An 18,099-nucleotide genomic window follows, 5' to 3' on the forward strand; every position below is an offset into this window, starting at 1 on the left:
ACCCTGAAGTAACGCCCCAGACATAGCAGATTCTGAACACTCATACTAAACCTTCTACAGTACTCGAATCCACCACCATAACTTATGTGTAATAATAAACATTTTAAGTTGTAAGATGTATGGACAAGGTAATTACCGCCGATCGCAACTATTCACTAGCTGATAACAGCAGCGGAGACAACTGGCATTCACGAAGAAAGTGCTATTACTAATATATAAGAATCTAGCATCAATAAAATGAGATAATAGGGCCAGTGCCAGAATTTTGTACATGTATATCTATATAGTTGCATGATCCAGAAAGTTACCGTTCGAATTTGATCAAGTTTTCGGAACGATAATTGATCTCTGAACTGTAACTAAACTAGTTAAACTGAATCTTTAGAAGTTCAATGAAAAAAATTTCCGGGTGAAGTGCGTACGTAACTCATGTCTTGCTTTCTAAGGCGGGTTGTAGCATGTTGAATTATCAGACAAGTACAAACTATGCGTGGATGATGACAAAATGTATTACACTCTCTCCACCGCTAATATTTAGCTAAGTGAATTCCTCCCGTTCAATTAGACCGTGGAAGATTAGTATCGCAGCCATATATTGCACGTAGTCATTGTATTTAGTTAGAGAATTTTGTGCGGCGATCACCAACATAACTGTCATTTCGAAAGTGATAAGAAAAAAATAATATAAAAAACAACTTTGGTAGTAGACGATAGGCGACCATCGAATGTGAAAGAACCATAACAGACAAATTTAAGCTGGAACAGCCTGTACTCCGCACTGCAGGGTTGTTATTTACCTTGTTCTAAAAATATTTGAATTGATATTGAACTGCGTATTTTCCAATATTCATCTAAATCGCCGTTCAGCGTTTATTTGAAAAAACTCAGTGAAATCGAACTATCTCTATACATCGTTCTTTTATTTCGATATAATTGCCACCTTAACTACTATAGCTGCCAGTTACTGCTATCAGAAAAATTAAAGCGACAATAAAAGCCTCGTAACAGTACAAGCATGTATGTATGTATGTATACATTATAATTGTACAGCAGGTTACTGAATGACAATGCCGATGGTCTTCATCATTTCCACATGTTGTCCATACGCGTCACTCTTGCTAGGCGTCCACCTCCTCGAGCGTAGCGCGGGGTTTGCCTTTTGAACGTTTCGTCTTTGTTAGCGCGCCCAAGCGGTAGAAGCTAATAATTCCCAATCGATCCATGTTACGGGCCGTCCGAGGAAGACTAGTTAAAAGGAAGCGTCTAACACTCTACACGTTCATTCAGCGGGCGATCTCTATGAAGACAAAGGAGTGGGCTAAACAAGCTACGCTCGACGTTGCGAGCCGTTGAAGTTGGCGCGTATCGTGAGAAAGAGATACGATTATAGAGAGAAGGAGTACGGTCGAAAGAACATTACAATAACATTAGGCAGAACGTGCTGTTGCCTCGGACGTTGTTAATCAGCTCAAGTAGATTCACTTCACAGTTGGTATTCGCAACATATTTATTATAATGTTTAATATTGTGTGATACCGTCTAAATTGACTGTGAAGACAGAATAAAAACTCACTTTGATCGGTTACTGTAAATAGAATGAATGGGCCGTTTCAATCGGGATAATGAAAAACTGATGTGAAAATTCGAATGAGGATATGAAAGACTATTATTGTCGGGTAAGTAAAATAATGGCTTGAAGAGTCAGCGTCATAGCAGTGATAGTGTAGGAAAAAAAAAAGTTATATTTTTCGAGAAATCGTTAAAACTGGGCTTCCCAAGAAATTTTATTGAGAGGCCGTTACCGGAGGAACACCAATCGATTTCGAATTGGCCCTTGTCGAATTGTCCCTATCTTCATTTGCTCCTATTCTTTTAAATAGATACATACGAACAAAGCAGCTAATAAGGTTAATGGTGTAGGGATAGTTTTCGTCCATTTAGTACGAGAGATAATGCGTCGAAAGATAGTGTAAAACATTTCGTCGTACGTAAACTGTCGTTTCCTCATTGGACGACAGGGTGAGGCTCATTTCTTGGCAGTGGTACCTATGTTTGCTTTTTGAGACATCACCGCGATCAAGAACGTACAATTGACAAACCCTTATGAAATAACTAGCTGCACTGCTACTCCACGAGTGAACACGTATAATGTCGTCTTTTCGCAAACTTTGTCTGCATAGTGACCGCGCAGTCGGGAATGGGCAGACCGCGAGATCCGTTAAAACGGGACAAGATGGGCTCTCATATTTTTGCATGACGTGTTACAGTTAACCGATCTTTGTACCGGCCCTGTTAATTTTCAGGCACGCCAAATCTTCTCATTTTTTTTTACCTGTTAAACCTCACAGAAAACAAGTCCGACTGAAATACCCTCTTTTGAGGTTATTTCACAGAGAATATGCTGTACAACTAGTGATAAGGGATTAGAAATTCAACGCAACTTAGGTAAGATTCAGGTATTATATAAATGTGCTTATTTATAAAGCAGTTGACTTGTTCTAGGATATTGTTCACTACTGAGTACGAAAAAGCACGTCCGAATAGCATTCGAAGTTACTGCATTGAATTCTGTAGTAATGGTGGTGATATTGTAGAATAGGCGATCAGTGGGGTATAACAAGGGGAATGAGACCCTCCTAAGGTGTGAATCTTCTTGCCTATCTAGATACGGTTCAAACCCTAATATTAGCATCGTTAGGCATTAGGTAAACATACGAGTTGGCGGGTCGTAAGCAATCGGCGTTAGTGATGAGATAGAGTCAATCCAACCCAGTTATGCGAGGAGCTAACGCAGATGCAAGTACTTCTGCGATACGATGTAGATTAATATACAGCCTATGTGCGCGAAGGATCCCTACGCAGAGTCCTAATGTCGCGATAATACTACTATATTTGCTCGCAAAAAACTTCCATATTTCAACTCTTAGAACGAAATGTTCTTCTCTGTGAATGTAACAAACCACATGGTATTTTTTCCATGGTAATATTGAATATTTTTGGTAAAGCTCAAGTTGCCGGAACATCTCTTCCATCTGACAAAATAATTGGGTAAATGGAAGCGTTTTATGGGAGACTTCCGCCAGATAGTTGAACGTTCAATATTTACGATAGCAGGCCGATCATATTATATTCATTCTTCAGCCAAGGATATTTTTTTAAATTTTGTCACTTTCCGACCATTTATAATTATAATAATAGTTATTATTATTATATTTTACCTGAATCCATCACTACCCTTTCCTGATAACAGCAGACATAGCTCGAACGACCATATGCATTCAATAAAAGTTTTGAATTTTGCTCGAATTAAGCAGTACCTTAGATGTGTCTAAATTTAAAACAAGACATTGCCACACGGACGATATCCCCTACATTCAGCTTGCGGGATCATTCCTTATGTGCAAGTATACATTTCTCATATTCTACCGGGCTGGGCCTACTGAATAGACCATAACGAATGTGTGCGAACTACAAAAAATAAAAAGGTATCGTATAGAAAATCTTCTTTCCTAGTGCACCACGTCAAGAGCTATAACCGTTGGCGTTTCTGTTAAGACTTCAGTATATATTGAAAGTGTATTGCACGTAATTGAAGGACACAGAATTATCTGGCCAGCCCTCACAATACAATGCGGAACTCAGTGAGGCACTTATGACAAAAAGCCCTCCCGATTGTTCACTCGGTGTACCGCTATCTATTTTGTGCAGGTTCACGAACGCGCTGGAAGCGCCTTGAAACCGAGGGCCCTAATGACAAGGTCAATTAGCGGTAGTTGTAGTACTTGAAAAGACTGCTATACCTCCTTTCAAGGACGTAAGGATAACTCTGTGCGTTTGCAAGAATAATTATTAGAGTTACGCCACTTGTTAGAGTGCCATTAGTATTTAACGGTGCGATTTTATTTCGCACGATCAGAGTATAGCTTGAGAAGGTTTATTACTTACATTTATACTTTTAACGTCGTGTTAGACTTTCTTGTTTAGCTTGCATCACATTCTGTATTTATAAATATACAGTGTTATCGTTTTCTTCTAACTGCGTTCTAAATAATTGAGATTTTTCTGTGTCCCGTTTTCGAGCATGATTCAAGGCCTTTAGTTAGAATTTGGCAATCTAGTTGCTATACAGAACAGATATTAGTAGGTTATTCACGGGATATGTAAAACGCCAATATTCCAAATGAACATGCTGGGCTGTACGATGGAAAGCTGATACAAAGCAATAAAAAAAAGTCCCATTAACTTAAGTTGATGTTAGGCTAGGTTTAGCGGTTTAACGCTTGTAAGCATTGCGAGGCTTGCCACTTGATTCGTATCCATCCAGCGTATATTAGGGGTAATCTGCAATTCGTCGGTACAACATAGCAATGGTCTGCCGCATGTATACCTGTATACGCGTTCGTGTCTTCCCTCGACTGATTGTAACCCTTGCGTCTGGTGCCAAGTAACTGCTTTAACAGCTAACAGCTGTAAGAAATTGCCCGTCCGCCGGTTCTGGCTCTATTTTTCAAAGGTAGCCTGCGCTGAATCGCCCCCTTCGATCCAATCTAGTAATCCTGTGTTTGATGCTGTCCTCTTTAATTGCCTTTGTCCCTATGATGCTTTCTTTGTACGGTTACTTGAATTCAATGCTCCTCAAACTCGAATGGTAGACAGCGCGGATTAGAACTACGACAAGTTGTTTTGGGAACTGTGCATTAACAAACTTCAAAACGGAGCGAATGTTTTTAAAAGCAGTTACTACAGTAGCAGAACGAATTCACGCAAGCTAATTGTAAGTGTGTTGTGCCTCTCAACTTTTTATTAATTTTTTTCAAGCAATAATAAGATAATAAAATCCTCCCTCAGTTGAAACATAGCTCTATACGTATATATGTATATACAAAAAGCCCACTTCCGAAGATGACAATCCAGTACTCGATCGCTGAGCTGCAGAAGCATTGCCTCAGGACAACAGCACGGGGATCGCATCGCAGTTATTGGTCCATTTGGTTTTCGTATGAAGACGGATAACGTCAGGGGAAATTTCTTTGTGCCTACGCACATTTACCACAAAAAAATCGAGATTTAAGGCTACTGCTTTCGCTCAAATCGGTCGACTGCCGGCCTTAAACATTCAGTTGGCTATGCGCTTGTTTTGTTAAACCGTTGTTAACGGGATGTCCTCAAGAGTCCTACCAAAAGCGGGAACAGACAATAAGGCCAATATATATATTGTCTATCTAAAGCTCTACGTCAATTCTTTGCATTATCTCTAATGCAGAAAAGTCTATGATTGTTTCGTATTGAAGCGACAGACTAATGGTGTGTTCGATCCGAGCTATTCAATTAACGTTCATTAGCTGCTGCAAACTCATTTCCTATCATCTATTAAGTATATAAAACTTCTGATGCATTTTTTCTCTGTCTGTATACAGACGTAAAGAGTGTTGTCCGTAGGAAATCCGATAGCTCTTTCATTTTACGTAGCGTGCAGCGTAACACCGAATTTCCGTTTAAGTGGCGAATACTGGTTTGTACTTCGGATGCCGATCTACCGTTATTAAACTATCAGAAACAGAGTGCTAACCAGCTTCTTCCGATTGATGCGCAATTTTATACCTCTAGCTGAATGAACCCCGCACTGTCGCGCCAATCTTTGTAGATTACTATTGTGCGGTCTTCTGGGGTTCAAATCCGAACATCGGCGTTGAATGGGAAAGGGCGGTAAGCCGGCCTAGAACTTTTGGGAAAAATATAAGGCTCCCTGCTCTCTCCCCTGTCGATATCTATCCGTGTTACCAGCGTTAGTGGGAGATGATTGTCACTGTAGACGAGATTATAAGAGCTACAAGAGGACGACGAATTTGTTGACTTGAAGACAAAACGCGGTCAATCACAACTCACGTTCGTGCATCGTAAATATGTAAAGAAAATAAACTCTCACAAATTTTCTTTAGCTGGCCGCTTTTTGTACCGAGAGAAGACTTGAGGATAACAGACATTCTCAGAAGAGCGGGGCCGGGTGATATATCAAAAATACCGAACACGAAACAATTTTGAATTAACCTATTTCCACCTAATTTTACTATCTTGCTATTATTTTATTATTGTTCTCACTATAAAATTAAACAGTGGTAATATTTTTTTTACTTCTCTAAGGAGAACTGGATACTGCAGACATTTTCAGCCGGCGTTCTTGACACATTCTGACGCCGTCTGGTTACGTCACTCAGTCAGTCGGTCTGCACTATGACTATTTACTGATATATTTGTTTATCTCTGAGTCATTGCTGTGTGCGTTTAAGAAGCGCGTGAATTCCGACGCCGAGTCCAAAGACAGCAGCAGTCGTCTGAACGGTACTGACATAGGGCAGGCTTGTCGCTACGGGCTGTCTGATGCTATTTGCTAGCTTACATTTCACAGTGTACGATGGGGCCCCGCAGCGTTTCCGTTCGAACGCGTCATAACCCTTCCAGTTGCAACGCTGATGACGCATTTGCATCATGAGCAATGAGTGATAGCCTGTCTGCTATCGGCCTTCGTTCATCTCCTGTTTACATTAGTTCCCCACTCACTGGAGAGGGAAGAATTATCAAGCATCCCGCCTAAGCACAACTGAATAGAGAAGGGGCTGAAGCTAACCAGCGACAACATAAAACGAGGGCTGACACCAAGAATCTCTGTATAAATAAAGAACTTACGATCGCTAGCCAGCACTTCCGTGAAGGACTAAAGCTGGTAAGGTCGGCAAAACTTCGCAATGACAATCGATGAAGCTTTTACTTGTGTTGTTTATACGCTATAAAAATAGTGAACTACTGTATAGAGAACTGATGCTGTGTATGGCTACTTCTAAAATAGAATGACATCTACCATACCACGAACCGTTACCAAGGTTTGCGTTTTGAATAGTTTTTAGGCGTCTGACCAGCCATCGTCACCACCGCCACTACTGCCGATGCTTCCAGAAAATGGGCTTCTAAGCCGCGCTTCTTTCATTTTTCTCGTAGACTAAATTCACTCCGTAGGAGTTGTCTTTCTTTTTTACTTGACCCTTTCATTTCGCCCTCGTACCACTTCCTAAGCGAAAAAAAAAAAAAAAAAAAAGTAAATATTTAGGCGTCGTTCCATACTCGGTCGGAGGCGCTGCTGGCGGCACTGACACTCTTCACCATAATGCTTTTAATCCGTTCTCCATACGTCTGAAGCTGCGCAACGTTCGACGACGTTTTTCTTCTTTTTAAATATTTGAATGATGTTTTGATTATCCAGTTCAGGCTTGACACAGTTTCGGGTTCTATACGAAGGTAAATAGGCAGCTGAGAGAACAACATCTGCATATAAATTCACTATCTCCTAATAAGAGTAATGTAGTACATGTATCGAATTGGTATGACAATTAATGGCAATGGCTGTCACCGTTTAATAGCCGTCACCTTTTGCTACTCAAGTCTCACATATACCTCACACATGAAGATCGAAGCGATCCAAACTTGCGACGCTTAAAATGATATGCTCCACTTTAAATTGACTATGTATAATATTATGATGATCTGTTACTAATAGCTCTAGTCACACGGAAACATATTTTGGGGTATCCCGCAAATCTTAAGTCACCGACTTCGCCTCAAATCGGCCTACAGCGAAATCGGTTTCTATCTACCAACAAATTTAGAGCTATATTTGTGCTATTATCTGAAAATCGAACTATTGAACTGTTTTAGAAGAATAGAACCTTTTTGGGTATAGCTATGTTAACGTAATTGAAGGACAACATGGCACACTGCAAATAATTTGGCATACAAGTAAAGGGGTGTTATGGCCCACATGCTATGACCCAGTGGCTCAGTCGTCACCAGAAATGTTCACACTGACGTAGATACGCAACATAAAATCAATCAGGAGGACAGCATTAGAGCTTTTCAATGCCTGAGCGGCAACTGTCTGTATCGTCGCCTTGTTATACGTATATTAACATTACGCGTGCCTGAGGTAGTTGTAAAGTCATTCTTTATCGGCCGGGTGCCGCTTGAGCCAGCTGCCCCAACCGCTTTGGGTGTTGCTGTACTAAAGCCTATTTCCAAGGACCGGAGAGCGAAATACAAATGGACGAATAGAAATTTTCACGATATGTATCTATAAAAGACAATAATACAGAGCTGACAGAATAAGACTGCTATTTACAAAGAGTCTTGTAGTGTTCGAGGGAGTCGGTCAGAATAGCTGGAGATGAGCCGGCGCCGCTGAGCGTAACTTCATTGTTTGGGATGGGTCGAATTATAATAAACGGCAAGTGATCACCCTGCTTATATTGTATGAGCTCATTGGTGTATGTAGTAAATGTAAAAGACACATCTCTACGCTCATTGCTAAATATGAGAATAAGTGTGCCTCGAAAATCTGCATAAGAAATTGCAGTACCTATTTTTAATGTAAAGAGAGGTGAAAGAAGTCACATCCATGAAACGCATGTTCCTAAAATAACGATCAGTGCTTTTCAACTAGACCTGTTTTGTTATTGAATATTTTTAACATTAGAATACACATTGTGTTTATATTGAGTAATGGTATTGGTTTAATTTTTTTATCGCGTTGGGTTCTTTAGAGGTAAGACGGCAATGTTATATATCGTTAACAGACACTGAAGGTTAACCCGATTGTTCACAGAATAGTCTTACAATTTGTCTATGTCAAATTCAGTTCACTCGCTAGTAATAAAAACATTTAAGCTTCGCTATAAAGAAGCATAACTAATTAATTAAAAAATAAAAAACACAATGGGTTCGTTTATAAGTATTTGAAATCATTTACATTGGTGTGATGGTGGCTAGTTTGGGTTAAATTGAACATGGGTCTTGGTTTGATATTAATAGAGCTTAGTGTTCAGTGATTCTGCCCAGGGGTTTTCATATATAAAGTCAGTGTGCGAACAAGGGTTCGGCAAAAGAAATACGGCCGTAAATGCGGATGTAGAGTATTGGGTAACCACGCCCTTTGAATCTCGCGTGGGGCCAACTAGAGCAAGGTTATCCGAATCCCTGTTAGAGTGGTACTACCTCCACGACTTGGCGGTCTATGCCACTACGCCATAGACAAGGCAATATATAATAGTAAACTGGACACTAAATAACCGATCACTAAACCTCTTTGTTAATCTATTTTCTTTCCATGGTTTTCTCAGCCGTAACAGTCTATATTATGTCTCTTCACTTTGACGAATTCCAGCGGAAGCGCAGCGCAAAAGGCTCCGCCAGCAATTTCCATGCCAGCGACAAAGGCTATTGGCTGACGCTTTGCTTCAAGCCTTAGGATTCAGATTAGTATCTGTCCGCTCACGTTGGAATAGGGCAACTTCAGGACGGTTTTCCTTCTTTTCCGCACAGGCTCATTTACTGCCCACCTTCAGCACAGCAACCTAGCGTAGTTAGGAGACCATGAAAAGGACCCGACGTACGGTAAGATTCGTATTCACTCATTATCTCTCTTTCGTGCTGTCATTATTTTCTCATGGGAAATGCTGTGTTGAGCCTGACCCCCCCCTGGGCAGTAGTAACCAACAGGGCTAAATTGGTACACTCATATATATATTGGCAAAGGGACGAGACAGCCGTATAGCACAGTGATAGCGGAGTGGTTCAGATAGGAAAATCGTAGTCGGAAATTCGTAGGGCCAATGGCAGTAGCATGGAAAGACAAAATGTTTAGGGGTTAGCCACGGAAGAAGAGTGGGCGGAAACGGAGACAGGGAAGCACTCAGGATGGCACAAAATAGGCCTTTGTAGAATAAACTCGTTGGGTGCGGGATAGCGCTGCTTGCAGTCCAGAGAAGCGAGATTGTCAAGCAAATCACTGACTCATGCGGAGACTGCCGGGACTTGAGACTCCTACACATGAGATGGCCTAGTAGATGCTGCCTGACTATACGTAGACGCAAAGCTCCACGCCCAAAATCGGCAAGCAACCTTACGAAATGATACAGCCAGAGGTGTATAATGAATTAATGGTGTGATCATTCGTAGCAGCTCACAAGTGGCATATATACTTGTAACCGTAGTTGTGATATCACCTTGTTTTTCGCTTCGCTAACCCATTAACTCGCGAAATTAACATAGAAATAACCGAATTTAACTTATTCTAGTGTTTTTTTTTCGTTACAGATAGAATAGATCCGTAATAAATCTTATCTTAATTACCTATGTGTTTTTGTTACTTGTATACACAATGGATATGATTTATACCAAACATGAATGTCACACCGACATCAGATGTTTAATTATTACGATTTTAACTGTGACAAGGTTACAGTAAAGAAGAGCTGTGACAGTTTGGGCCTAGTTACCTGTGTAATGGCCATGTTTACATACTAGCTACAATCAGTTGTCATTTATCAATTCTGGGCGCTGGGTAGCACAAACAAGTTTTCTTTTTTTGTCAGCATACGTCTATTACGAATTTTATGTTACATTTGGAAAGAACGCGAGTAGTCAAAAAAAAAGCTCAGCTCGCCAGCAGATTCTACGAGTTCTATCTAGGCTCGGCCAAGCTGCTTGCTATACAGATAAACAGAAGCCGTAGGTGTGGCACTTAGCTCCCATTGACAGTGAACAAAAACGGCGGTGGTAGTCCTCGTAAATACTTAGGCAGTTCAGTATTCTGACTACTACCATCATCCCTATCAGCGTTTCGCGAGAGATCGTAGTTGTTTAGCTACGGCTGTCAATGCATCCAATCCGTTGGCAGCGCTAGGGAGAAGGTAATGACGTAGAATAAGATGCTAAGTCGGTTCCGTACACCACCAGTTACAGAAATTTGCCTAGAAATCATTATTTTGGTATGAAAATACGCAGTTTAAGCAGAGCTGAATGCTCGATTCTCAAATCTTCCAGATAAGCAATACATAGTGCATGGCATCACAGCTTACCATGGCTAACTGTACCGTAAGTTGAGGCGTAAAGCTTAATGTGAAAAAAGCACGGACAGATTTAAGTCTAGATTAGAAACTTAGATCAAAACGACGAATAGTCACTTTACCTTGACTAAAAACATGTGGGACAGCCCAGTTCTATGTACGACTCGGTAGGTTGACAACGGGCTGATCAGCTGTTCTATGATGACATCCGATCATGCGTCAAAGCCTTACTCGACGCGGTGTCCAGGAGAAGCGTGATACCGATAAAAGTAGAAGTCGACGTAAAAGTTCGACCATCTCGACTTTAGGTTTTGGCAAAGGTTAATTGCTTTCGGTTAAATGAAAAGAACGATATTGTGTTTTGCCCGTATTGGATCGCCAGCTCATAATGGATCATCATAAATTTCGTTCCGCCGCTCAAAAAGTTCGTTGAAAGCTATATGAAAGTATATGCTTTTGGCGAGCAAAACAGCTATTACTTAGTAGGAACTAGACAAGTGGCTTTGGCAAAGGTTTTGGTACTTGCTTCTTCTACAAGTACGAAACTTGGCACTTCGGTTAGCCGTTATTGCATGTCACCAAAACAAAAGGGCGTAAAGATTAAGCTAGTTTTTTAATTTATTTCGTAAGGCAAATAAATACATAGAAAATATTAAGGCACTTTGTGTATACATAAAAAATGAGGTCCTTATGCACGGCGCATTCATGCGCTAAACATAAAGGTGTGCATATTCGTTTGTGCGTATGTATCTGCAGATATTAACACGTAAAACTACACCAAAAGAGATAGTTACGAAAGCAACCGCGCCATTTTGCCCGGGGCCAAAAGAATTGGGCAACACGAACATAGCCAATATCGCTGCCGTCGTCAGCAGCCGCGCGTATAGACGTTTTGGCGAGTTGCAGACTGGCGTGTATTTTAAACGTAAATGCAAGTTTATTCGTAGTGTGTGCCTACGAAAATCCATTTATTCGGAGTATGTGCGTGGAGAAAAACTTTCGCGGACAAATGTGTAAGCGAACCGGTTAACGAGCAGTTACAATGGATAGGGTATGTATACGACAGCTTCAGATTTTATAGGCAGATAAAGGTTTTATAGGTTCTAGGTTTTTGTTGAATTATGTATAATTCAATCCTGCCTAGAAAATATCAGAAATCAATCTGATGTATCAGATTGATTTCTGATATTTTCTAACGGACCAATTTGCATTTTATGTAAATAATGTCATAGAGATAGAAGCTAACAATAATAGTTAGTAACAACTTGAAGCACTGGACTCTTGTTTTTTTTTTTTGATATGACAGACTATTTGAGGCTTTAATCTTTACTCACTATGTAATGTTGCCTTTCGAATGAAATATGCCGAATCGCTAACTCAAGGATCGTTTTGCTCGCTTCTCGGCCCTTTTTATTTTATGTGAGCCGTAATTCTCAAATCTCTTATGCGATTCCGTAAGCGTATGATCTTGTTGTTATAGTATTTTCGAAATAATTCTGGGCATCACAAAGCTATCTGCTGAGAATCAGCTGCCCAGTCTATCTTTATGCCGACCTTTCAAACGTGCAACTCAATTGAAATCGCAACAGATCACAGAACCGTTTAGCAACTTAAGTAACTGCTACCTATCTCATTCGGCCGTCATGGATCATGCTACGTGACCATTGCACGAAACAAAATAAGGTGGACAGGAACCCCGCGTTCCACACCTTATCCTTGGATGAGACAGACAGATACGTAGGCACCTATTTTCTCACACAGCTCTGTTTTATCTATATATTTATATATGTGGTGCGGAACATAATGTTGTTTGTATGTAAGACGATTCCAAATTACATTTTTGGGATAGGTAGGATGCAACGTACATTATACATATCTGGTACATGTTTGTATTCGTGAAAAGCTTCCAAGCGAGGTGATAAACAATGAGTAACGGTTAGCTAACTAGCTAATCGATCAATAGGTCGACCGATTCACAATTTGTGCGCATTGCCGGCCCATGCAGTAAAATGCTGCTCGATATTATCTGGTACCTAAACCACCGAAAAAATCCCACGCTTCTGTAGACCCATGGCCGCCTATGACGGGGAAAAATAGACACTTGGCTGTGCCGATCCTCGTCCAATTTTGTAAATGTTCAGGTAAATCTGTACCCGAATCCCAGGTACAGCTATAGATAAACAGTATGATGTATTCCTGTTTAGATTGGGGCTCGTTATGGGTTAATTTTTTCTGCCCCTTATCAAGCCACTGAGAGTGGTCCATTATTTGGGAAAATATTTAGTGACATCCAATTTGCGGAAACGGTGGCAGCCATAATTTGCCTCGTTTCATCGCGGACGAAAACAGTGCTAGAAGTCTTATTAGCCCTTTTCTTTGGGCTAAAATGAAGCTAAGTATTATTTCTATCAGTTAAAAGCACGTTAATTCTTTTCTATCAGCGCATGGATTAACGGCGTTTTACGAGGAAAACTCTGTCTGTCTCCCCGTATATTCCGTAGTCCTTCTCTCGTTTGCCATAAATCCTATATGCGTTTACAGTACAAAGCTGAACATAGTTTTAAAAAGTTTTTTTTTTCCCAAAATATGACAGCAGTTTTTATTAACAAAAGTGCACACCACTTCCCCTTTCAATTTAACCTAAAGAGTCTGTGAGATTATAGCCGTCACATAGGAATTTAGAAATTATAGCCGTCACATAGGAATTTAGAAAAGTATTCGCTTCTCTACCCGTCAATTTATAGTATTTCCTTAAATCTAACATACGAACCGTGAGAACATCGTAAACCTTTAGTGTAATACTTTGTTGTACTAGTAAAATTTATGAGGAATCTCTACTAACCCCGTTTTGCATTGACATCGTCGCAATTTGTTCAGTGATTAACCCTAAAAGTAACATTAGTTTATTTACGGGCAATATTCTGTTGTCTGTAGCCGTATATATCGTCAGTCCAAGTTATTCTGGGCACAAACTGTTACGTTGGCCCATCTAGTGGATAGTTACCCCACAATGCATCGTTTTTTGTAGCGTAGCAGTGAACACCGCTAAGATAAGACAGGTGCGTAGTTCATGACTGATGCGGCAGCATTGTGATTGGCACAGATACATACAGAGACGTTACCGTTCATAATTAGCGAAGGGCACCTATCCAAACCTTCAGGCGCAATTAACAGTAGGGCTAGGAGCGTTGTTTGCTGTGAATGTTTCAAATAGAAATTTATGCTGCCACCCATACATAGAGAGAACCAGCCAATCCCGTCGAACAATTGAGTATCATTATAACTAGTCTCATAGCGTTCCACTAATACATATGCTAACTAACGAAACCATGATGCCATATAAACGAAGCATAAACGATAAATGGCCATTCACTAAAAGGGAGCTAGCTCATAGTTCTAACCGCCTACGTATTTTGATTTAATCCCTAGGGATTTCCTGTAAACATCGTTTTCAGAAAATTCGTAATGGAAGTGGCATGATCTCTCGATTTATTGAAGCTCCCTGGATTATTAACTTGTACTTGGCGGAGATAAGTTTTTGTTAATAAATTGAGCTAGCTAGTTTTTATTTACAGCTCAATCTCTATGAAGCGGTCGTGTGATTTCATGCTGGGCTTGTTATAGCCATTCTGCCCGTTGAAGCAGAGATGTTTGCTTGGGTGGATTTTAATTGTCCTGAGAAAAACAGATTGCAAGAGAATCTAGTCGTTTATCGCTAATATTTTACACTGTGCAGCGTAAGAACAAAATAATCCTTGAAAAACAGAGGGCCATGTTGTTCCCGAGAAAGAAAGCGTCGTCATTTCTCAAATTGTCTGCTGAAGGATTCGCATTCGTTCGGCCCTGTTAGACTAAATTCAGGCGGTGTACGTACATACATGAGGCGAGCAACAAATAACGACCGTGCAATCCCATAGAAACATGTCCGATTTAGGCCCTATTAACGTGCAGGACGATATTGCTGACCAACGGTCGTTGCGTTGATCGCGTAGCGACGATTGAGTAATCAATCGAATGTAAAGAGCACTTCGTGATCAGCCTGATTATGTACTCGTATTATCACCGAACATAGTTTCTAATAACATTGCTTAATTAAATAAACTATCAATTTCTATGAAGCACTTGCTTGTGTACTTCAGTGTGTATTGTGACATATTACGTATGAATCATGCGTAGCCGTCTCGCACTATCAGAAATAATTGACTTCTACGTGGCTTCATTTATTTTGTCGAACTCATTTTAGAAATAGGTATTGCATAAATAATTTTATTAAGGCTCATAGTTACATGATAAACAAATAAGTTATTATACTAAACCGATCAGGTATTTTAAAGTATTACTCTAGCTAACTTTGTATTCATTGCAACAGGCGATTTCACTATAAGAATAAGTCAGTGGCTATGATTATTGCGATATTATCTAAACTAACGCTTGCGTGAGATGATGTACAAACCGTGCTTGTATGATCCGACGTTTTTCTCATTCTTTTTCAGAAGGTGCCCCGATTCTATCCCTACTGCTGGCATCGGTGACAATGAAGTATCCTATTTTTCAAAACGGATTTGGCGATCCCACACGATAGCGCAGATCATGTTTGGCGCCTGATCAGCCTGGCCCTGTGCAGCGATAACTGCACGAATATCATTGCGGGCCTGCGAACTGTCCTATCGATACAAATGCGTGTACTCTATAAAATGTATATCCGCGACATCAATGGCTTGCTTCTCCGCCTTTATGCTTTCTCAGGGTGCAGGACATTATCTGTCATCATTTCATTGTCATTGAACTTGTCGGTCAGCACTTGCCAACCTACTAGAGCATGCCGGTTACCTGCAATGGTCATAGTATATTACAGCCGCACCGACAGTGGAGATAGTGGCCGTTAAGCAATAAAGTATATTTAGGCACCGCTTCCATTCCGCTTGGCTTCTTGTCAATGGACATAGATCTAAAAAGAGAGACGACTTTCTTCTACTTTTGATTTTCTGTCAGCCTCGCCTTAAACACACGCAGAGCGGCTTCTACGACATCGACGAAAGCATTCTATCTTATGGACCATGCATGCAGCTGTGACGACGGTAGATGATTTGTAAAAATAGATACGTACGTTAACCTAGAGTCTATAAACTAGGCTGGTAGCCTATAAGTAAAAATTAGAAAGACTAAACCGCACTAGGCCACCATAAAGTAAAGCTATTAGCTATTTATTATCGAGGCTCTCATATGTGTGTCGTTGATAGCTTTTTTTTATTATAATAATTATTATCATTACTAGGTACGTTAAGTTACTTCAGAGCAAAATTTACCAATAGTATCATAGTGAGAGTTACATTAGGATGGATGAAAGCTGTTCCTTTCAATCTATCTATATCTATGTCGACACAAGCGAATTCGGCGGACTTTGAATTGAACAACGTTTAAATTAATTAGAATAGAATGATAATTGATGCTGGAAATTAGTACTCACCTGTATTTTTCACACATTTGCCTCAGTACAGCCATATACCTAGCATTCGCGGCCCTATATGTCATTTTTCTATTTATTGCTTTTTGAAGCAAGTCGATAGTGGGCTGTGCTTGTTCAATAGTTGCACCTATGAACCGCATAATCAAGCGGCTTGAAATTAACGTTTTATATTCCTGTGCTCTATACAGGAAGTAATTGGGATGTAACGATGAGGTTTGGCGTTGTTATCAAGACTGCGTCCTATTGGTTGCCGCACCGATGGTCCACGAACCTCTTGGGCAGGAGGAAGCTGCGTTCATTATTTCGCTTTTGGCACATATCTCATAGTAGCAAATGCCCCAGACGCCATTGCCCTACGTTCGAAACTATGCCTTTGTCACTTAACTCGATTTCTCCCTAAAGCGACGCCTTTCGCTCGCCTGGCCTATTTTGGCTAGCGGCAGCAACTACACTGTGTCTCATCTATAGCGATCGAAAATTTTTTTGTTGCCTAAAATACTACAAATTGCTTTTCCAACTGCCCTAAAATTAATTCACGGGGATAAATTTTTTTCCCGCATTTTCGGTTTATAGATCATGATTTGTTTTGGCCGACAGAGCTTTTAGATGCCAAGCCTGCCAAGTCGACTATGATAATCCGTTTTTATGCCTCGCGTCCTGGACATTTGGGCAACTCCTCGCTGGTATTCAACGTTTCAAATCTCCGTTTATAAAACGCTTGCATTATTCACGTGCCGTAGTTTCGCTTTAGGTCTCCTTACTTAATGTTTTCACTAATCTTCGGTGAATTTCCACAGCCCTGTGGCTTTCGAAAAACAAAAACTTGATCATTAGGCGTTAATTTTTGAGACTAATTAAGGATGTTTTCCCTTCTGAGCTCATTTCTCAACCAATTTTCGCTCATAAATTTGTAGAAAACCGGAGTATCTTCCAGCCAGATGTTGTCTATCGGCAGCTTGTAGTTAGAAAAATTTCGAAGTCTGTCGGATTTACTATTAATATTCTAACATCATCCTATGGAGCCTCTATGGCACACCTTTAGCTCTAATGTAAACGTGTGACGTCTACATGGTCAGTCCTTCGCGGAACCTTCATTTGTTGACCCTGTCTTTGGCTGCATTCTTCTCTATTGACAACCTTATTGAGCAATAAGCAATTGTGTTTTAAGGCATTTAAACAGGAATTGTCGGGTATGCCACGTTTGGCAAACCTGTTAGCAGCTTTAATTTCTAGATTTTTCAAAAATAAGGCATAAGGTACCCACACTAACACTGATTTATAAAAAGCTGCAGTCATATTTTGTTCAGGAAAGCGTTTTGGATTTTGTGCTCCTGAGTGCTTCGGCTTGACTCGCCGGTAAACCCAATACAAATAGGTACAGCCAAAAAAAGACGACCTAACCGCGTCGCGTGTTCCTTTGGTAATGTAGAGCTTGTTTTTTTCGTTCACTATACCCTCACTCAGCGATCCAACTGCTATAACTGTTCTTTACTTTTAGGTAAACATTGTAAATGAAAGCTTGACAGTGCACTAATTGAAGCAACGAATCTGAAGCAACACCTAGTGGCAGTGTCGAACGTAAAACCAGTAACATTAATTAATATTAAACGCATTAATACGCATTTACTTAGTCGAATATTGTTAACTTACAATAAAATACTGCTCAACCCTTCAACTAGAACCTCTACATTCTTGTTGAAAGATAGCCTATCGTTGCTCTTCTTAAATTTCGTGTTTGCC

The 18,099-nt window shown here is 40.3% G+C and overlaps 1 protein-coding gene and 1 long non-coding RNA gene across 8 annotated transcripts in view; one reads left to right on the forward strand and one right to left on the reverse strand.

Annotated features, from left to right (window-relative positions):
- LOC111262136 (uncharacterized) overlaps positions 1-18,099 on the reverse strand; it is a 111,417-nt gene that overhangs the window by 35,783 nt on the left and 57,535 nt on the right. The gene's annotated exons all lie outside the window — the stretch shown is intronic.
- On the forward strand, positions 5,478-15,806 carry LOC111262142 (uncharacterized). Its single transcript, XR_002681421.2, has 2 exons — positions 5,478-11,943; positions 15,386-15,806. It is a non-coding gene; the product is annotated as an uncharacterized LOC111262142 (long non-coding RNA).

Source organism: Varroa jacobsoni, unplaced genomic scaffold, assembly GCF_002532875.2.
Source record: "Varroa jacobsoni isolate VJ856 unplaced genomic scaffold, vjacob_1.0 scaffold_629, whole genome shotgun sequence".
Lineage (NCBI taxonomy): Eukaryota > Metazoa > Arthropoda > Arachnida > Mesostigmata > Varroidae > Varroa > Varroa jacobsoni.